Source organism: Podarcis bocagei (assembly GCF_964188305.1).
Source record: "Podarcis bocagei genome assembly, chromosome: 3".
Classification (NCBI taxonomy): domain Eukaryota; kingdom Metazoa; phylum Chordata; class Lepidosauria; order Squamata; family Lacertidae; genus Podarcis; species Podarcis bocagei.
In genome coordinates this window covers 57,576,184-57,599,389 of record NC_138127.1, presented here as the reverse complement: position 1 = coordinate 57,599,389, position 23,206 = coordinate 57,576,184, and positions in this window count along the sequence as shown.

The window sequence follows — 23,206 nt, the reverse complement described above, 5'->3', positions numbered from 1 at the left end:
GAGCAGTGTAAGAAAAAACTAAAGTGTATATAAGAAGTTGTGACAGACTGGGTGAATCAAGAAAACGCGAGAAAAAGAAAAGAGACAAAAGGAACCATGGAAAGAGAGGATGGGAAGACGGTGGAGGAATGATTTCTGGTTTTCTGTTTATTTTTCGATATCCTAAAATTGTTATTTAATTTCTATTTCAGAGGGGAGTTTTTTGTGTCGTTTGCATTGTTTCCATTCATTTCTTTGATATGGAATTGTATCAGAAACTGAAATAAATAAATAAAAAGGAGTGGAGGAAAGGCGATTGTTGGCAAAAAGTTGTGCCTTTCCTCCATTCGCAGACACACAGCCCCCGTTAGCTGCTCTTTGTTTTTAAAGAGTGTTGTTGAAATGACACAGATCTCTGTGTTGTGTGCAGTTTGGCCTTCAGGCCTGTACCTACTTTCCAGTGATCAAAGGTCTAAGTGTGTTATCAGTCATAAACCAGACCAGTTGAAAAGAATAACGTTGTTTTCTCAGTCTTCAAAGCATGAACATTACAAAATCACATGGGATGGCTTGCTTGCAAGAACAATGGTTACAAATTGAAAGGGATGGATTAATATGCTAAATAAACCTCTTATAAATGAAAGTTAAGTTAAGGAAAATAAACTTAACGTGGAGAGATGATTCCTAGCTTTTCTTTTTTTAAAAAAAACCACCAACCTCAATTAATTGTTCTTAAAATGTTTCGAAGATTATGTTAGCAGTTAAGAAATAGGAAGCTGAGTTTAAAACAGAAAAGATTAAAAATTTAAAATAAGAGATCAAGACTAGTTTTAGCTTGGTCAAGGCTATTCATACGTTACCAAAGAACAGCTATGTTCTTGCTTCTATTGAAGTTTCCTCTCAGAAGTCCCAGAGCAACTAATAGAAGTCAGTCGCTGCTTTTTCCTTCTATTGAATGAGCCCAGCTTCTCCTCCCTCCATCTCATTTCTCTTGTCTTTCCCCATGCCTCCCTTTTAACATTAAAAAAATATATGCATGTTTGATCAATCACCCACCAGATATTGATCTTGATCCTAGAGAGGATTTGGTATATGTGACACGAACATGATGTATATGCTTCTATAGTGAAGCAGCTCCTATTACATATATTTGAATGCACCCTAATTGAATATAGTCCCAACCACACTTCTCAGATGGCAAAACCATACAAACTAAGGATAGCAATTGAGTAGCTAGTTATATCTCACCAAAAAAGAGAAATGAAATATACCACCAAAATCAGGGGGGAGGGTGGGACTTGCATAAAATTGGTATGTGCTAGTTTATACCTATATAAACTATATAGGTATCTCAGCGGAATGGGGAAGAATAATATCCGATGACCAGCATGCCTGTAGATTGCCTTGCAAAATTGTTTTCTTAAAAAGGCAAGGAATATAAACCATGAATGCATGAATAAAATGTGGGGAGGCAAGGGAAACTGGTTTATGGTGAACATTAGCAAAGGAAGTTGGTATGTCTTTAAGGCTACAATCCTGGGATTATGTGGCATTGAAATCAGTGGGACTGAGTGGGCATATATAGGAAAGATTGTACTTTTAGTAGTTTATGTGCAGTGTTGTGGTACAGTAGTTGCAGGAGAAGAGAAGAGAAGAGTATTATAAAGACAGTCTTGTGCCACTGAATAAGAGGAGTGCATGGAGCTTAGGAACTTGGGTTAAGCACTTTATTTACTGATATTTGATCTTATTGTCTACTATAATATTCTAATGAATTGTTGAATATTGTTGTTATCTGAAAGTTATGTTTTTATCACAAACTTTTTGTACTGAATCAGTAATATAGAAAGGGGGCATACAAATTAAAAGTAAAATGAAATCAAACCAGATATTTGGAGCTGAAGTTCCATGGCTCTCAGCTGCAGTGCATTTATATGGAACAGATACACTCAGGTTTGTATTGTAACACTGCTTCCTATTACACAGATCAAGTAATGCTGGAGAGGGCAATCTGCTCCACTGAAGTCATATTAAACAAAGGGAGGGTGGTTTTTAAGGCACATCTGAGAGGCTGCAGTGATAGCGGGCTTAATGTTGTTTGCTCTCTCCATTTATTGTAAAAGAGACTGACTAAATATCCTCTGTTCGATTAACAACAACACTCTCAATCTCACTCCAGTCTAAAATGACCTTTGTAAAACTATACCAGTGGTCTGAATTCTAATTACACCAGAATTGATTTCCCTCCCTCCCCTGGGTACAAATGGGAGAACATACACTTAACTTTATAGACCAAAATAACAACTATGTATTATTACATATACATAGATTATGTAGTCAATGTGTTTATGGAACCAAAAAAGGATTATTATTATTATTTTTAGAGGGGTGAATTATCAAATTCAATCATCACTAGATTTTCACACCTAGATTTGGTTTTGATTTGTCAGCCAATGTTTGGCAGCTTTAATATTCCAAGAATATTATGTGAGCTCTGCCTTTCCAATAGAGCTTTGTTACCTAAACAGGGTTGCCATCTTTTTAAAAGCCAAAAAGGAGAGGTCACACATTCCATTCAATGGGTGTTGAGTCTGAATACACAAATAGTTTAGCTCATACGGTTACTGACATGTACCGTTCAACAAGTGTACAGCGTATGTACCTCTGTACACAATAGTTGAGCAGTATAAACCAACAAGTGTACGCTCTTTCACACGAACACTTATGTGTAGAGGTAGTTTGTACCTGCGTTCAGTGTAACATGTGAACAAACTTAGAAATTATGGTCCCTGGGTAGGGCCTTGGAAGTAGGCCCTCTGAATCCAGAGGCAGAGCTCACAGCATGTCTAGAAGTGGAAATATTAGGACTGGCTCTGCCCTCAGGCAAAGCAAGGGAGCTGCCTCAGATAGCTGATTTTGTGAATCTTATTTATTTGCAGAATGTGCATCTTACTTTTCGGGGGGGGGGGCAAATCTCCCAACTTGGTTTACTACAACCAAGAGAGTCCCTGCCCTCAGGCTTACATCTTAAAAAGGCACAACACAAAAGGACAATGGATTGGGGAGGAAGGAGGAAACACATAATTCAGAGCAAGCACTGTCCTCTCCCCCTTCAGGCAAGGATCATGGCCCACAAAGAGTATTCTCATTTGAAAAAATTAGACAGAGAATCTAGGCTCTTTCCAGTGATCAAATATTAAATTTAGTAGATTGGAGCCTGAGTGGGAAATAGTGGTGAAATATAAGTCTAGGGATACAATTTAAGCAACAGTAATTTGCAAGGATTAATAGTGCAGATTCAGACACATGTACTCAGAAATAAGCCCCACTGAGCTCAGTTGGTCTTACTCTCTAATAAGTGTGATTAGGCTTGTATTTTCAGTGTGCTAAAGTAGCTTAGGTTAGAAGTTAGTGCAAAACAACAGACTAGCAGGGTTTGCTATCTCACCTTACAGCTCAGTAACTCATCTGCGTTCGTTCTGTTTATTCAAACATACCAGCTGCCTGAGGAGCCCTTTGAATTTAAATCATAGGCATGCAGGGCTAAAAGGAATTTGGAAATAATACAGGCAAGAGTTGCCCGACACAAAATGACATTGCACTGGCAGAGTCATTGTGACAAAGTATAACATTTCTCTCATTAGACAGCAGGGGGGTCCCAGATAAAGAAGGCGACAGTTAACACACTGAACCATACTAGCTACTAAGTCCCCAAACGCTATGCAGGTGCTATTGGTTTTTTTAAAAAACGTACCCTGCTTTCCTCTCCATAAAGAAGTTTTCTGAAGCAGCTTACAAATATAAAAGCAAACATCAGAAATTCCTCTGGGGAATGTGAGACAGCAATACAGGAGCAGATGCTTGGGAAGGAGGATGGTGCTTAGAAGCCTTGCTTCAGAGCTCCCTGGGAAAGAACAGACGGCCCATGTTCAGCTGCTGAAATATCAAGGCAAAGCTGGGAAAAATTCGTGCTGGAAGCACAGAGGGGCTTCTGCCAGTCAGTGCAGGTGTTGAGCTAGATGGAGCAAAGTTCTAAGGCAGCTTCCTATGTGGTGGTGAGATGGAAGAAAAGGGCAGCTAAATCAAAAGAGTTTCTGATGAATTATTGGCAATATATATCCCTGCTCCAGAATTCCATCTGCAGGTCAGATTATGGAAACCCTATGCTTGAATACAGAAGAAGCAATAGCACATGAGTGTCATGGCAATCCTGGTGTGTGGCTGTCTGAACACTTCAGATAATGGAGGACTTTCAGTGAATTCACTCCTTTCTTTCAAAATAACCAGTTCCCACAATGGTTTGAAGCAGGCATGTCCAAAGTCTGTCTTGGGGGTCCAATCTGGCCTGCCAGTCGGCTAAATCCGGCCCCTGTAGCAGTTTATTTCCTGGGGTAAAATCCTCAACAACTTCAATTCTAAAAAAAGGTTAACAACTTTGGTTGGCTCTTTGGTTGGCCCTCACAGCCCTTCACTTCATCAAATCTGGCCCTCTTTGAAAAAAGTTTGGACACCACTATGAAGCAGTGAAGCTAAACAGCTCTGGTCCTGTATGTTGCTCGGATTACAGCCCCCCTAAAAACCAAACATAGGCCAATCTGAGCCCCACAGAGGAAGAGCCGAGTATGTGAAATACATCAAAGAAGAATGATTTTTTGCATAGGCACCAAATTTGTTTTTTTTAATAGATGTTTATTAAAATTTCAGAAATTATATACAAAAAACAAACAAAACACAGACAAAAAACAAGTATAATTTCCGTCCCTTATTTTCTTATCCTTACTTTGCTGACCTCCTCCTACCTCCCCTTTCTGTATTCCAATTTCAAAATATTTATTCAGCAAGTCCTCTCCCTTAATTTCATTTAGTTTTAACCATTCCTTTCTTTTAACTTAAACATTACTGCTATAAACCACTTAGCTTCTAAACCATCATCATTCTAACATTTATTAATTTTGCCGTGTTTCTCAACCCTTTCTTCATCTTTGGTAACCTTATTTTCATTTGGTTTAGTTCATTTAAAAAAGAAAAATCCAGTTTTACCTTATCCAAACTTAATCATCGAATTCATACCTCAGTTCATATTCTTAAAACATTTTTTCTAAGGTCGACCAAGGTTCCCTTCCACGAATTTCCCAGTTTACATAGCAATAATATAAGAAAATGAAAACAACAAAATAAATTATAATTATGAACCCTTTGGATTCCCAAACTCCTCCCCCCCCCCATAGGCACCAAATTTGGGTTGGTGTTGGGAAGCAGCCTTGACAAATAAAATTTAGGGAACAGATGGATCTGAACTGGCACAATATTGAAATCAAATCTAAAATTTGAATTTGGAACTTCAAAATTTGAACTTCTGCACCCCAAAATGTCAAATTCTAAAGCAGAATTATTTCCTTGCTCCAATTTTTTTTTCCAGTCCTAGCAATTGCTTTCCTCTTGCACTGGAGCCCTGCAGGACTCCATCTCATTACTAGACATACATGGATACCAGTGGAGAAAGGAAGGCAACAGGAAATGAAGTGTGAATGGACAGCAGATACACAAGACTAAATCACACCTGGACTTAGCAGCCTCTTTGATTTCCCATGGACTCAGAGACGTAAATGGGAATGAACTGGCTGAAATTCAACCATCACAAAATAATAGATGTTGACAGGTAGGGGAATTGCTTGAAAGAATGAGCAATGGGCATACATACGATTATGCCTAAATCTTGCCAGCATTTTGTTTAAGTAGTGAAGAGGTCCAGTGTCTATCAGTGAAAGTGCTCCATATAATACATAATGTAATACAAGTCTAACTATGCCATCCAATAATCTTTGTCAGAGTAATTTGCTGTCTGAAAGCAGTTAATTCATATAGCAATGGTTACAGGTGATGAATATTTGGACATGGCCACATATTGACTCACTACACTGCTAATTCAGTCTGAAGATGATACCTAGGAAGCAAAATCTAACTGGAGCTTGGCAAGGGTCTCTTCAGATGTACCAAACATCACCATAGTTGACAAAAGTGATTTTTTGATGAAATTTCCCACTTAGAATCATAGAATTGTAGAGTTGGAAGGGACCCTGAGGATCATCTTGTCCAACCCCCTGCAATGCAGAAACATGCAGCTGTCCCATACGGGGATCAAACCTGCAACCTTAGCATTATCAGCACCGTGCTCTAACCAACTGGCAATTGCTTGCTTTTTTGCCAGAACAAACCACAGGATTCAATCCGGGAGAGCATTTCTGGTGAAGCATCCTAATTCTACACTGACGTCATTTTAATATAGTCCAGCCTATCCCAACCTGCTGCTCTCCAGATGTTTCAGATTACAACTTACATCAGCCCCAGCCAACTGAACTAGAAAGCTGAACTAGAACACTAGCAGGGTCCATGCCTGGATAATTTAAATTCCATGGCAGAAATATGATGAAAGATAGAATCTCCCAGACTCTTCACAGGCTTTTCATTTGGTGTGGTGGCCCAGAGTGGAATTGTTCCATTTAGACCCCTCAGAATGTCTGGGTTTTGTGAAAGAGCCTAATTATCTTCCCCAAACAAACAAAAAGTTATTGCACTCTAGGAGCATCATCATCATCATCATTTTATTTTATGTCACCTTTCCACAGTGAAAAACAATGCTCAAGGCGGCTTACAACATGACAAGATTTACATAATTACAAAAGTCATAAACAATAAATAAACCACATCAAAAAAATACACAACCAAATGGAAAACAATTTCCACATAAATCAAAATCTAAAACGAAGGATAAAGCATTAATATCACAGTTTAAAATGGCATAGGTAAAAAAATAACAGCATTTTTTTAAAACAACAACAACAAAACCAAAAAAAACGGAGCCCTCTCTGCCCAGCAGCAGCAGCGGCAGCAGTCCTTTATGGAGGACTGTCAGGCCCCGCCCTAGGCCAGGTGGTGAGTGGCAGGAAGGGGGCCCTCAGGATGCTATAGTAACTCCTAAATATAGATTCAGGTAGGTAGCCGTGTCAGTCTGACACACTCGGGGGGAGGGATGTATCTGAATAAGTGTGCATGCACATGAAAGCTTATACCCAGCACAAACTAGTTTGTCTTTAAGATGCTACTGGACAATTTATTTATTTATTCCTAAATATAGATTTACATTCCCATCCACATCTAAAGAGGCATCCAGCCAATTCAATGGACTCCAGATGATGAGCATCTCCAATTACACATCTGTACGAGAATCTGCATCAGCTACACACACAAAACCCGGCTTCTACATGATCTACCTTGTGGTTTTGGGTGTCGTTCTTTCTCTTTTCAATCATAAAAGTAAATTTTCTATTATTATTTCTACTAGTACCTAAAAATACTTTTAGATTTACAACTGTGCAGACAATGTATCTTAACGTTCAGGAGGATATCGAGGTCTAAAGAAAATAATAGTATATAGATTGGACACAATAATCAATTGCTCACCAGACACCAGAAAGAAAATAATACCATACATTTATTATTCAAATAAATCATTCTTCTAGAATTACTTCAGGAAAAACATGTATCCCACTTTTTATGTTTTATTAGTACATTCCAGTCAGAAGCCGTCTAAGGAGGAGAAAATAATTCATTAAACAATCAAGGAGACATTTGTAAGTCAAGGACTTATTGTTATCCAGACTCGAGGAAACATACAAGTCTTCAAAAATATATTACGTTTTTATCTATTCCAGTTAAGTTGTTTTACATAAGAGAGAGGAATTTAATCCGACTGATCTATCTCTGTAGCAGCTCAAGGGGAAAGCAATTCAGATTCACTATAATCTGAGTAATAGGTTCAATGCTAGCTTCCTCTTATCATAGGGAAAGGAGCCGTTTTCATTTCACAGTTTATGGTGCCTTCCCTATAGTTAGCTTCTCCCTGATGGCCAGACATAACAGAAGTTCTATTAGTGAAGTCTTTTGCACTTGTGGCTTACGCTAGAGTGGAGCCACCACCCGTGCTTAGCTGAAGTGTGAACACAGCCTCTTGGGGAATAATAGACACTAAATCCTTCATAATTAGATCTCATTGAGGAGGTGAAAATGAAACACTTGCTAGTTGGCTCACTAAATTCTCCCCCAAATCTGGCACATTTGACTCTCCCAAACTATAGAGATGGACAAAAGGGTCTTCTTCTTGGTCCTTCTTTCAATATACACATTTATTTATATCCCAGCTTTCCTCCATGGTGCTTAAGGTGGCATACTTGGTTCCCTTCCTCCACATCGTGTTCTCGCAACCATGGTAGGTTAGGTTGAAGAGATGGTGATTGGCCCAAGGTCACTCAAAGAACTTCCTTCATGGTCTCCCCAGGTCCTAGCCCAACACTAGCCACTGCTCCACACTGGTTCTCAGTTAATACATAAATAGCTTCCAGCACAACACATCTAAGCCATGTGGGGAATGAATGTCAGGATTGACCTAAGTACAGGGATGACTCAAGATCTTTTGCCTCCTGATGAATGACCTAGGCCATTCCACACAAGACAGCTGCCGACTTCCTATTTCAATTGTTTCCCCTCCTGCTGCATCTTGCTGTAGCCAACCTCAAGTCTTTCTGGAGGGTCCCTGATCTGGCATGCATGTGCAGGATTAGTGGAGAGAATCAAGTCAGCAATCCCCCCTGTGCAATCAGGGTTCTCCCCATCTAGCCTACTTTGCTGTCCTATCAAAAGGCAGCCTGATTGCATGGAGAGATCAATGTTTACGTATTCATGTGAACATTCTTCTCTCAAGAAAACGATTTGAATGAACAAATCGTGCAGGATGCATTTTGAGAAAAGTGGTGATCTATGTTTCTCAGCTCCCGGACACTGAAATGAAGAGAAAGAACCCACAGAGAGTCAACATAGGGCTTATGCACACTAAACTTTTCCCCATGCTTCCAGGATTGCCGTAAGGAGTGGGTTTTTGTGAGGAAAGCTCCAGAACGTTCAGACATGGAGCTTTAAGGCATGGACCATGCCTGCAAAGCATGGAGGAAAGCTAAGTGTGGATAGTGGCTGGGAGGAGCGCAGAGAGAAGAAACACCAGGGTGCATCTGCAGCAGCACAACTGGGCGCCTACATCTGCCCCAGCTGCAACAAAACATGTTTCTCCTGCATCAGTCTCTACAGCCACAGCAGGTGCTGCAACCGTCCAACAGCTTGACCTCACCCCCAAAGGCACACTCCTCCATTGTCTCCTGAGACAGCCAGATGCCAACAACAGTGGCTGTTGGCATGATAACCAGAGAGAGAGATGGATTAAAATTCTCATTCTCAGTCATAAAATGCATTGTGGGACCTTCAGCTAGACACTCAGTTTCAGCCTAACTGGCCCTCCCTACAGGGTTGTTGTATAAGGATAAAGGGGGAAGCTCTGTGCTTTTCTGAGTTACCTGGAAGGAAAAACAGAATATGGATAATTTAGATTGCAATGGAAATCAATCTGTGACAAAATAGACCTCAATTAATAGGAACTTTTAATGGTATGTGTAAATTCTCGTATTTATTGTGGACAAGAACAGAAACCCAAAACTGTCAGGAGCAGTAGGAACATCTAGGTGCTCTTGGTCTGTGGAATAGGGACTCCAGTATTGCCACCTCACCTCTTCCAGGGTGAAACACAGGTGTGGGAGAAGGAGCATAAGCAACTGAGAACATCAGGGTCTGGAACATCTGCCCTGTCTTGTTGATGGCTTAATAATGGGTTATATTCTCCTTCTTGGAATGTGCTAATAAAACATTATAAAAAAAGCAGGATGCATGTATTTCCCAAGGTAATTGTGTGGTCTTATTTTCTTGCTGGTATCTGGTGAGCAATGGATCATTGTGCCCTTATCTTAGTTTGGCTGAGTTACAGCTACTTACCTGGAAGGCTGCTGCTGGCCTTGGAACCAAGCAACAGCATCAGCATCAACCACAGCAGGAGAAACAACTGCTCTTGGGTGAAGGTATTGTCATCTCAATTCCCCCACATACAACCATTCCTGTGAGAACAGTGTCCAGTGACTAAGAGCATCAAGGCTTGTAGAATCTGCTCTGCCCACTCTGGAGGTGTTTTCATGCTGAGAGAAGCAGCACCATCAACTGGGCCAATGCCAGAAGGTAGACCCACCCTGTCCCCATGAATAATGTAGTCAACTATAGGGCCTGGATTTCCGGGTTGGGCTGGTTTGCAATTACTGGGCCAACATGGCTCCAAAAAGACCTAGCACCCGGTGGAGAGGTGCAGTAGCTGGCTAATCCCTCATTCAGCAAGAGGGAAACTCACTGTTGCTTTGCCTATGTCAGTAGACATGCATGTGTCCTCAGGTATAGAAAAATCAATAGTAAGAGTCCTTACTGATCTCATTATACTCGCTCCATTTAGGTGAGCAACTCAAAATGAGTAAACCGAACACCTTTATTGGACTAATTTCCATTCAGGACCAAAATATGCACACTTACAAGCGGCAGAGAACTAATCTCCAGGCAGAATGAGAAAAAAGCTAATTCTCAACTGCGTACAGAGTAATGGTGCTAATGCTAATACCTTTTAGTCATTTCCGGTAGATGGTGTCCCAATTACAAAACTTTTAGCACATCAAATTGTTGTTTACAATATATTAACCAGCAGGGGGGTTACGGGCTTATGTAATGACCCAAGAAACTATTTGCAGCGTAGCGTTTAGCCAAGGTAATCCATGTGATCAGTGAGCCTCCGTGTATCTGAAGGAAGCAGAAGCAGAGTGGCAAGGGAGCTATGAAAGGAGAGATTGCATTGCCAGGAATAGATTTCAGGCTTGACCCTTGAGATTCCTTGGGCCTCAGTAAAGCAGGCAGTCTCTCCTTTAGTCATCTGTAGTTTCACAGCTTCCAAACGGGGATCGAGGTTGTGTCTGTCGTCTTCCTTTACCAACCTGGCACTCTCCAGATGTTTTGAATTATAACAGCTGTTTTGACTGGGAGTTGTAGTCCACCAGGTTGGCAGAGGCTGTGGGTCATCCAGACTTCGTTTTGTGCTGCATTTCTAGGCCCTGGTCTGCATTTTCTCCCATTTGCTCTGATTCAGTAGTAAAATGGGGGTTTTCCCAGGGAAAGTGCCAGGACACGAAAACAACTGTTTGGACACAGAGCTTTAAAGCGCAGACCTCTGCTTCAAAAGCATGGCATGAAAGGAAGTCCAGATGAGCCCTGTAATTCAGAATGCTTGCAACAATGGCTTGAGAGCGAGAATACTGCCCTCAGTAACTCCTACCAACGATAAATTTACATAGTCATGCGTATACTTGGTTTTAAAAACAGCTGCCCTAACTCTCAGTTCATTTCTAAAAGTGTGTTTGCATAGATAAACATGTGACAGGGCCAGAATGCAATAGCCCCCCTTTGCTGTCCTTAGATCTCAAAATCAGCCCCTAAATTTGCAGGTTCCACATAAACTACCTCAAACAATATGGAGACGTAATGTATCAGTGTTTTAGAATTTAGCGAGAATCTAGGTTTAGAAAGATAGTTCAGAGTACCACTAAGAAGTTAAATGCCAACCTCATTTCCAAAGAGCCAGTTTTATCATCCTGTCACCCATGCCGTGGCCCTGCCAAGCACATCCCTTGTCAACTGTCCAGACCTTGGCAAGAGTACGTTTCTGAACAACTGCAACAGCATCATGTCCTTAAAAGGGGGGTGTGTGTGTGCAAATGATCATGTCCTTACTAATGTGTACTAACACATCTCGATCCTACGAATAACATATGGAATCCCATATGCAGAAGTGGAAAGGAAAAGCCCCTCAGTACACATGGTCAATAGAAGGATCAGGAGCACAGCTGACCACTGTCCCCTCAGGGGGGCCCTCAGTCCTCCTCATATTAAGGCTATATAAGAGTTATAATTTCCTGAGAAATTCTAATTTCCTGTAGCAAAATGCACTTTGATGAACAGAATCCAAAGCTGAGGGAGTTTTTCATTCAAATGTGTTCTTTGATGAAAAGACCCAGCAGAGACCAAATAAAAAGACAAGAGGCCAGCGAAAGGGGTGTGTGTGTGTGTGTCTATTTTGCTTTTGAATGTTTGTTGACTTTTATACATGAAACACTTGTCTTATTAGTATGTTCGGCATTGCAGTGCTTTTTCCACAAAGGTCTTTGTAATGAGGGGCTCTAAAAAGACTTTCAGCAGTGCTGCAAGTTCCCTCAGAGGCTTGGCAAGAATCTGAGGTGCGCAGGTCACCATTTCTAGAAGCAGAAGACATCTGGTTTATTGGAAGTGACACCCAGATCACAGTTAAGAAAGCCACTTAGGAGGATTAGTCGCTGCTCATTTGTGCCTTTTGGATCTTTTCTCATTCAGAAGTTGTGTTAATAATCATCCTCTTTGCAACCTAAAGGAAGGGAAGCACTGGGGAATGGGATTTGCGAAAAATGCAGGGCAATGGAAAGGGTGTACAATAAGCCTGAAAAATGTGTGATCTACCAGGCAGGCATGGAAACTTAACAGGCTTGACAAACTTCCCACCATCGCTGGCCTGCCTGTGTGAGAAAAGACGTCTCAGGCTCTGATTTGTATCTGGTGGGCTGCGTCAGGCTTCATAGCATACAAGTTTTGCAGGCCTGAGGTAGAAAACAAAAGTTGTAGGACAAGGAGTGTGTAGTGAAGAGGCCCTATCTTAGCCCCATACTCTGCCTTTTATGTTGGTTACACCAAATGGTGCCAAGAAAGAAAATAGCTATTCCTTATGAATAGGAAGAAGGCAGATGGCTCCATTCCAGGAAGCTTGGATGACCAGGAACACATTTGAAAAGCAATAGGGCTTTCATTGTATATGGGCCAAAGCACTAAATTTCTGGCTTTCCTCAGATCTTTTGTACTTGTTCCCAGGAAACAGAAAATACGGGCAAGGACATAGCTAAGTGGTAGAGCTCTTTGTGGGATGTATCCAGAGATATACTAGTGGAAGATGTGCCGACGGTATCGCTGTTCCAAGAACTGCTGCACAATAATTAGCAGAAATAATTGTACAACACAAGACTCTTATGCTAACTTGTGGCAGGGGCTCTCATGCATAGAAGAGGCTTTCTGTCCATGGAAGGACTCCTGAAGACTTAAACTTAATTCAGGGGTTGCTGACACTGGAAGGCTAGTAGGCTCATTTGGAATTTTGAGCAGGTGCTAAGGGTGCCAATCACAAAATGGCAGCCATGGGCAGTGTAGGATAACAGAAAATGGCTGCTAGAGCTAAAAGAGAGGAGAGCAAAATGGTTTGGGCACGCCCCCTCCAATCAGCTGCCCCATAAATGGTCAGGGAGAAGGGAGCCACCGCCATTAGTCACTGCCACATTTTGTGCCTCTGATCTATTCAGAACATAGAATCAAAGACTCTTAGAGTTAGAAAGGACCTTGGGGGGTGGGAATCCCAACTAAAGCATCCATGACAGATAACCTCTGCTAAAAAAAACCTCCAAGGAAGGAGAGACCACTACTTCTTGTGGGAGTCTCTTCCACTGCCGAACAGCTCTTACTGTCATAAATGTTTTCCCCTGAAAGTTTAGTCGGAATCTCCTTTCTTGTAACTTGAAGCCATTGCCTCGAGTCCGACCCTCCAGAGCAGGAGAAAAGATGGGAGGGTGCACGTCCAACCCTGACATCCAATTGTGTGCATGTTTAAGTGTACACATTCAATGCCGAACAGGCAGAGCTAGTGCAGACCAACTGAGCGGGAAAGAGAAGGCTCTGGTGCTTTGTAGATTTCTGAAGTGATATTACTGAGACCATTTGTGAGTGCCACAGAGGGTATTGGCCAGCATGTTGATGCCTGTGTTTGTTGGAGAACCCTTCCTCAATACATCTAAGATCCTAGGTTCAATATGTGGCACCTCTCCTTAAAACTAGGGGCAGACGAACCTATTTCTGCTCCATGGCACTTTGACATGTTTCTCCCGTAATTCTGTTCTATTTCTGCGCTGATCTTTTTTTTTAAAAAAAATGATCTCAAAATACATATTTAAATGCTTTCCTCCTTCCAAACATGTAATTTGTACACTGTTGCCTTAACCTACTGAGTATTACATCAAAATATTTGGAGATATGTGAATACTGGGGTAGTTAAGTTCTACTTCTCATATTGCAGGAATTTTAGATCAGAAAAAAAACCCATATAGAAATCCACAATGATCATATTCACAACGATCATATTCCTCAAACTATCCCTAAAGATATAAATGTTCAGGATTCTCTGTAGCTGCTTGTCCACATAGAAACTACTGTACTGTTTTGACCATGTTGAGCACTGGCCTTTATAAGCAGTAAAACGAGTGCAAAGGGCTTGTTTTCTGTTGCCATCTTTAATTATGATAATGGACTAAGTCAGGATAATAGTTGCCAGGCACAAATAATCATACTTATGAATAAAATAGTTTGTTCTAATGCTGCATTTTGATAGGACAATGTTTTGCTCCAGCCTGGTAACATTTTAAAAATGTCATACTGGATTTGAACAAGTAATCCCATTGTAATGTAAAATATAACTGAATTGGAATGAAGCAGAGTAATTCTGATTGGTGCAACAGATTTTTCTTTTTTCTTTTTTTGCTGCTATGATGATACACCAGCTTTCAGCTCAAAGTTCAAACTCTCCTCAAACAGGGGAGTATTTATTTTAACAGATCAGCTTGACCCAAGAGATGTTGCACATACAAAAATAAAATAAAATGATAAACTAATTTCCCCTTTACAACCCAATTCCATGCCTCCTCCTTGCATCACATGGAGTCTCTTTTTGTCTGTTTTTGTACCTTTTACATACCATAGCAGAACTATGCGAGTTGTTAAAGGGTTGCTTTTCTCTGTAAAAGATAACTAGATCTACAATACTCAAATTTTTATTAACATTAGCACCTGAAATTTATTGTTAGGGAGTTCCAGTGTGATCTACTGTTAACAACATACACACAGTTGCTCACAAGGGTTATGTTTTTGCCATGAAAATCATTGACTCTTTTTGACAAGCATTGTTATTTTGCTGCTTGACTATGATTGCTGGGCAGGGAGAATAAACACATTAGCTGTTGTGCCTGTCACTCACTTAGCACAGGGGACTCCTCACATCCAGCAGCAAAGGTTGATATTTGTCGTCCAATCTAATTTGCCTGGCCTGCTGGCTCTGATCAGTTCAGGCGATGCTCTTAGCTCTTCCCCCAATTTGTCTCTGCAAGCTCCCCAGCCAAAAAAAGAGAGAGATTGTGCCCTGGAGGCTGCTTTTCATCTCTCCATCTGCACCTTCATAAAGCCCTGCGAAAAAAGCACTTGGCCTTTGAATCACAAAGCCAAGAACAGGGCCACAAATGGGACAGTGCACACATAAAATATGTGAAATAGACTGAATCCCAACATGTATTCAATTTGGATGTGGGAATTTCTGGTTCATGTATTTCCATCAAGAGCACGGGTTCCCACCTTTTTTATATTATAGGTGGCGGTGGCATTTTTTAAAAATATAAAAAAGATCACAAGTCTATGGGTAGGGAGTAGTCAATTAACATTTTGAACAGTTCCAAGAATTTTTAAGCTGGACATTTAAAATGTTCAGAAACTAGGCACTAAATCTGCCACATAGCGAAGATGCCGCTATGTTAAAGCAAAGCAAACCCTTCAAAACCTGAATTTTTCTTTTTCAAAATTGTAACTCCAAACATATCAGCATAGATCTCAAGGCAGGAAGTTTAGAATATTTTTTAAAATAACTCAGAAAAGAATGTTTCCTTTCCTTTTCCCTTTTCCCCTTCCTACTAGCTCCATGCCACATTGCTTAAAGCAACAGAAATCCTCTGGACAGGGTTGTCTTTTTTACAGCCTTTTCCTTTTCTATTTCTGCCAATGCACTTTCCCACTTGTGGTCATTTGTGTTTTTCATGAAAAGCTATTGAAGTTTTAAGTTAACTTTGGCTTTTTTTATTAACAACCCAATCCTTTACCCTTCTCATGCTGGGTAAAAATTACACTGTGCATTGAACACTTTGCTTAGTATCCGGTGGATGACATATACTTGCCAGCTGGGTCTTCATCCTCCAAGTACTTCAACTGGCCTCAGAAGTTGGGGAGAAATCTGGGACCAAGCTGTTATTTATTTAGTTTTAAGACTAAGAAAGCTAATCTATGACTAGGCAACACATTCTGTGATGCTTTCAAATTGCAAAGGCTCTCATGTTTGTTGGGACAGTTGACGCATTTCAGAAGTGTAGACTGCAGATAATCCCTACCACTCTTATTTCCTTTCTCTTTTCAAGGACTAAAATATCTGGTGGTTCATGTGGGAGATTCAGAGGCTGGTTGATACATAACATCTCTCCCACAAAGTATTTCCTTTCTGAATAATCACCACAGTAAATCCAGTGTTTCAGTTCAGAGGTGAAAGCACTCCTAATATACATATGCAACATCTGTGCTACTAGTACCATAAGTGTGTGTGTAGCAAACCTGAAACATTCCATATCCTACAATTACATAGCAAGGGCTGTGTGTTGGGTGTGGGGAGGACATTAGTGTTCAAACTGTTTCGTCAGCTCTCAAGAGGCCCAAACAGCAAGAGAAAGGCTACTCTTAACATGCTCTTAAGACAGTCACCAGGAGTGTTGCTAGGGATGGGTCCTTGGGCACAGGCTCCCCCTTTTTCCCTGAGTGCCTCAAGAGCTTCTAGGTAATTAATTCAAGGAAATAAATTAAGAGGACTATCTAGTAAGACTGGTGGTACTTGAAGAGATCTGGAACAGGATCTGTTGGGAAATCAATTGGGGTCAAGTGAATGAGGGTGATCTAGAGTGGGGTGCAAATTAAGACTTTATTGGGGGCAATTTGTGGGTTGGAAATTAATTTGTTTCTGTGATATTTGTATTCTAAATTGGCATATGTAAATATCAGCTTATACTTGAAACTCGGAAGTACTTAGCAATCCACCTGCCATTTATCATGCTCTTGGTATCTCAGCACAAACCACAAAGGAGAAAAGGGATTTACTGGTAATCAGGATCCCAGGTTCATAAAAGCACTGCATGGATCTTTGCTTTCATGAAGAATAAGTTTATGATCTGTAGTCCATATGACAGTGCATTTTAACCAGAAGACCAAGCATTCAGCCTTTTGCCACAGAAAGGAGTTCAAGTTTCTCAGCAGCACAACTGAAGCATTGTTTTGCACAATTAATTTGTGATATCGCCTGCGATTTCATGCAAAGAACAAAAGCTTTGTTTACATTTGCAACTTTTTCTGGATTATTATCCTTGTGAGCATATTTATTCAGATGAATGCAGGTGTTAACAGGACATGAGAAAATCTTAACACGCAAAAGGATAACGTAGCATATTCTGGAAGGTGCTTAAGCCCTTTATGAGAAGGCTTGTTCCTACACAGGAGGGCTCATGCTCAGAGCAGAGGACACATCAAAGTAATAGTAAAAAAGGGCAAATAGAGCAAAGGAGTCATGGCTGGAGCCATCAGGACAGCAGCCAGCTACATAAACATTCCAAGGTGGAACCTAAGAAACATTGCTTGTTGTGCCTGTTTCATCCCACCTCTTTCTTTCTTTAGTAATGGCTATTTCAATTAATTCATGTCAGCAACTGACTAAAAGCAGCAGCTCAACAGATCGTGGCTGAGAAGCCTTGAATTTGATGGCAGTGGTTGTTTTAATTGTAACTTACTTTTACAATGTGCAGGACAAGCAGATCAAAGGCAGTAGAGCTGAACCAACTGGAATTACATGATGGTGCCTAGATGAGGTTATGAGAACAAAAACAAGCAAGGAAAAGGTGTGTGCCTTAGGCTACAAACAATGACCAGCCAAAGGAGAGGTGAATATGATCTCCTGTGCTGTACTGAGTAGTCTTGGAAAATGGTTTTCCCTCTGGCACTTTGTCCACAGGTTACACACCTGGGCAGGCCATATTGGGTTTAAAGAGCCCAGCAAAACCGTTACCTCTCTTTTTGCTGTTTAGATGTAGCTCACTGCAAACTGGACTGCCAGTAATTCAAGCTACTGATCAAAGAACAGAACTGATGCCAGGAATGTTAACTGTATGTTGTCCTCTTGCTGTTGCTGTAAGCAAGTGACAAGGGGAAAGTGATGCTCCCAATTATTGATGCTCTGACCCAAGGCAACTGCAGACTGGATATATAGTTTCCCAGTGCAGGATATACAGTATACTGTATAATTTATGCAATCACAATGTACCTCTTATTAGCATAGCAGCACCATTCAGCTAGAGTTCTGAAGAAGCCAGAGGCCATCTTAGCTGTGAGTCCTGGAAGGCCTGCTCCTTGCCTGGGAGGGATAAAAAGCTGAGGCTACTGTGGAGACTATCTTGGCGGTTTCTTAGTGCAGACCCAGGTCATTAAGTCTGAGCTTCCATGACCACCACTCACCATGATCTACCATTGGCAAGATTGACAGCAACAGCACCAGATGTGTTCTATGCTTGCGACAATATTTTATTCTCATTAATTATACTGTTTCAAATGTGCCTTTTATATTTCACTTCCTTTAGTAATGTTTTCTTCTGACATGTTTAATAAAAATGTACTTCATTGTGTTAAATGTACATTCTGTAGTTGACCTCCTTTGTAACATTTTATTTTGAAATCTTCTAATATTTTGGTTTCCTGTTCATTATGCTTTGGATGTATGCTGGCTTTTTTTTTTTTACTTTCTTCAGTAATGTTTTACTATGGTTTGCTTTATTTGATGTTTTGCAGGCATAGGCAAACTCAGCCCTCCAGATGTTTTGGGACTACAACTCCCATCATTCCTAGCCAACAGGACCAGTGGTCAGAGATGATGGGAGTTGTAGTCCCAAAACATCTGGAGGGCCAAGTTTGCCTATGCCTGTTTTAATGTGTTGTAAACAACTTCCACATTTTTTTCTTTAAAATATAAAGTGATACAGAAATAAAATGAACAATAATAAAGCAAAAGAAATTTTTGAGAACACTAAAATGGTGTGACTGAGGTAAGCTGGTTCCCTTAGTGGTCTGTATGATTCCTCAGGCAGGAAACCAGTGAATATTGGGAAGGGATGCAACTTGGGAGAAGGGAAGCAAAGAAATAGGAGGTCATTGTGGAGGGTTGACTTGCTTAATGCTACAACCATCCTGTGCCTCAGCAACCTACATGAGGCAGAGTGCCAATAACACAGCTGAGTGCCCACCTCTTCTCTTCTTGAGGCTGAAAATATTGACCAGGTTTCCAGAATACCCCCACCAACAGCTGCAACACCCAAGGCATCTAGAGAATCTACCATTTCAAAAACAAAAGCTGCCATTTCCTTAAACCTTCAGAGACAGAGTAGAATAAAGGCAGGGACCTTCATTAAAGCAAAAGGTTAAGTACTCCTGGAATAACATGCCATAAAGCAAGGGAAATGTGCAGTTTTGCTCTTCCTAGGATGTAGCACCTAGCCACCTGTAAGTACAACATTTATTTATCTTGTTCAATAACTACATGAAACACAAGGATTCTACTTTTCGTTGGACTTTACTCATCCTTGTCTGGTTAAGGAATATTTCTAAATTAACTCATTGATTACACACACACACAATTCTGATCTCCTTTGACTGATACAGGCCATCTCACATGTATTTTACAATGAGAATGAATTAGGGAACTAGATGGAGAACTCTGGAATCTCTTAAGGTGTTAGAAACATTAATGACAGTTAAAGAGTGCAAAATGTACATTCTTTATTCTGCCATACATTGATACAGAATAAAATTTGACTTTTCAAAATATAAAAGTATTGACAGCCCTGCAAGCTGTCAATTGGCTTTTGAGGATAAAGCACATATAATTTTTCCAGTTTTTATTGCACATCATTTACAGGCGTGTTTCTTATTATTATTTACAAGTGTTTGGGCAACACCCATTTTTTCCTAATACACTGTGTTGCACAAACAAAAACTTAAATGATTCAAGCATTCTCACAACAGAACTCAATAGGTTATTTATATATATTTAAAAAATTCTCCTTAATCATTAGTCCTTCAGAAGCAAACCTTTGTCCTGGGAGTAATTTCTCCTGATGCAATTAGTAGTCAACCACTAGCACAACTGGTATCCAGAAGTGAATACTACAAGTAAGCCACCTGCTGCTTCTCAAATACCCACTTCTAAGGCAGGATTTTTACACCTGCAGTTAGTGATCTGGCAGCATAAAAAGAATCAGGAGCACTGTTCTTTAGTTAACCAGTTTGATTCAACATTGATTAGCAGGAAGTATTTCACTGGCGATTGTGTTCACTTCATATATTAATGCTACATCAAAAATAAAGATAGGAATTCCAAGCACAATTCACAATTTGCATCCTGGGAATGTTTTTAGACTGTGGACCTATCTTTATTCTATGAAATACGCTACTTCAGAAACTTGTGTTAACATATACCGTATTTTTTGCACCATAACACTCACTTTTTTCCTCCTAGAAAGTAAGGGAAAATGTCTGTGCGTGTTATGGAGGGAATGCCTACGTGTGGCATGCCTACGGATTTTCCTCCTCTAAAAACTACGTGCGTGTTATGGTCGGGTGCGTGTTATAGAGCGAAAAATACGGTACTTATTGTACACAGTTGTGCCTATTATGTGATTATTGTATGGCTGTCCACTTCCACTGGTATTTCCTAATGAAATTACTTCAGTGGTCCCTACCTCCACTAAAAGTTCTCAATTGGTAATGGTGGTCTACAGTAATGGTTATTTTAAGAAAAGAGTGGCCATCTTTTAAGTGTTCACTTAAAGATCTGGTATTGGAGAACTACTATTTAATCCAACTAGGTTAGGTGCACAAAGATAAATTCTACTTGAATGGACAAAATTATGGCCTAAGGACTATTTTTTAACTTCTACAGGATATCACAGCACAATCCTAAACATGTTTACTCAGATACCAGCTTCATCATGGTTAATAGGACTTGTAAGCAGGCTATGAATTTGGTGTCTTGACCAGTTTATTCCTTCCAGTTACATATTGTCTTGTATTTAGATGAGCTTGTTTATTCCAGGAAAAATAGCCACAAACTGTCCCCACTTCAGAGGAAAAATCACAGGGACCTGCTGGTAAAGGGCAAATAATAAATTTAATGACAGCTATACTCAAGAGTATAACAGAAACAAGCAGACTTAAGTAACTCGCCCTTATTTCATTGAGCCTTTTCCAATATGACTTAACAGTGGGTACCCCCATCCCCCATGGTAGTAGATTTTTATTACTAAGTAACCAGCAGTGTTTAAAATGTGATTTAAGTCTTTAGAAATAATGCCTAACTCCACAATTTCAAATTAAATACATAAGGTGCCATCTCAAGGAACTATATGGCAAGGATCCTGATTTATGAGGTGCTGTGCTTGTGCATGGGTGCTTCCCAACTCCATTGAATGGCAGCTCTTTCAAAAGCCCCTCCACACTCAGGAGGGCTCAAGAGGCATGAGTACCTGTCATTTGAATGACATATGCCTTTTGCCTTCACATACAAATTAAATCCTTTCTTCCAGCTCACAGAAAGGTTTGGTTTCTCACCATAAAACAAGCCATGGTTATTATTACTATTCTTATTTTAAAAATGTGTCTCACTGTTCTATATTATGCAAATATTAATCAATGTTGGTTGTGGCTTCAAACAAGTGGGTATGCAACCAGTGCTGCAAGGGAAGACATCCACTTGCACAGCAGGACTTCTCGCCTTCCCCAAACCCTCTGGAGCAATTTTTAGGGTGTGTAGAAGGTTGCATGGGGTAGAAAATGAAGGTGACATCCAACCACACAAGCAAAGTCTGTTCCATTCATGTAGTGTTGAATACAACTCATGGGTCAAGGCTAACATTTGTTGACCACTGAAGCATATTGATGACCGGTATATTGGTGTAATACTGAAGTGGGTTATCAACCTTTATTACAAAACACCCTTTTATTGTTTCATACTTAAGAGCAAACTTTCATATTATCACAAATATTGAGTATTATCTAGTTAAAACTCTGGATTTCAGTATTTTCTACTTTATTATATTATTCATAAAGAATCCTTGAATGTTTAAAATGTTTCAATCTGTCCTAACATAGCCTCTATCTAATAGATGGGATTTTGTTTTTATTATGTGGTAGAACTGAAGTATAATGCTTCAGTTATACATATTTTAATGGGTATATTTAAAACTGATTTCTTTACTCAGGTGTCATTGTCTATACAAAATCATTTTTGTTTTCAAATGAGTAAATTTTAAACAAATGTAATTAACATAGCAGCTATGAATAGGCCACAGAAAGAATGGGTTGTATCGAACCAAGTCACCCCATTTTCACACAAGGACATTGATTGTGCAATGGAACTCGCCCTTTCCTCTCTTCATGCACTCCCACAGCATGCTCTGGAGAGACAGGGAAACCTCCCAGGAGAGGTACACATGGGACAAGACAGAGAAATCCGGTTGCACAAGCTGTAGTCCTTCTGTAAATAGGATGAATTTGGGGATATAACCCCAAGTTCTTAACAATTGTTTCCTAGTAGAATGAAGTTGATTGAAAGTAACTTACTACAGCTTGCTTCTCTGAACTCTGATTGCTAAAGTTATCCCTTGGTAACAGTCAACTTTAGACCTCCTTTTTGAAAATGGCTACTACTAAAGAGTTTATTTACTTTTTGCAGTTATTACAAAATGACCTATTCGACTTTGTACAGCTTTGTACTGCCCTGAGCTAGTGTTCAAGCACTACAGATTTAAAAACCCGCAATCCTAAAAGTAGTTAAGCTACAGTGTTCAAGCTGTTTACTGTGAAGCAACCTGCTTGAAGTCAGTACAATTACCTGAGAATTATGTAGTTTGAGGATTGCAACTTAAACCCCTTCAGGGTCACAGTGAAAGTAATTTAGATTCATGTACAAGGGAGAGAGGCAGACTCTGCTAGAGTAAGGGGTGAAAAGTTTCTTGCTTCAAATTCATTCAGAAGCATGAACAACACAGGAGAGTTACATATTGAGATGTCTGCTGAATTGTCCTTTTAATCAGTGCTTCAAATCACACTGAATTTGTTGTGTAGCTTCAAAATGGCTCAACAAAGAATCAAACTGGTTCCTCTGGGCACATAACATAATTTACCAATAGATTGGTATCTTTGCCCTTTTACTGTGAGCTGACAGTGATTATTTCAGAGAAGGAAAGTGTGGAATTAGTAATGCAGATGCTGAAAGGCAAGTGGCAAGACTCTACAA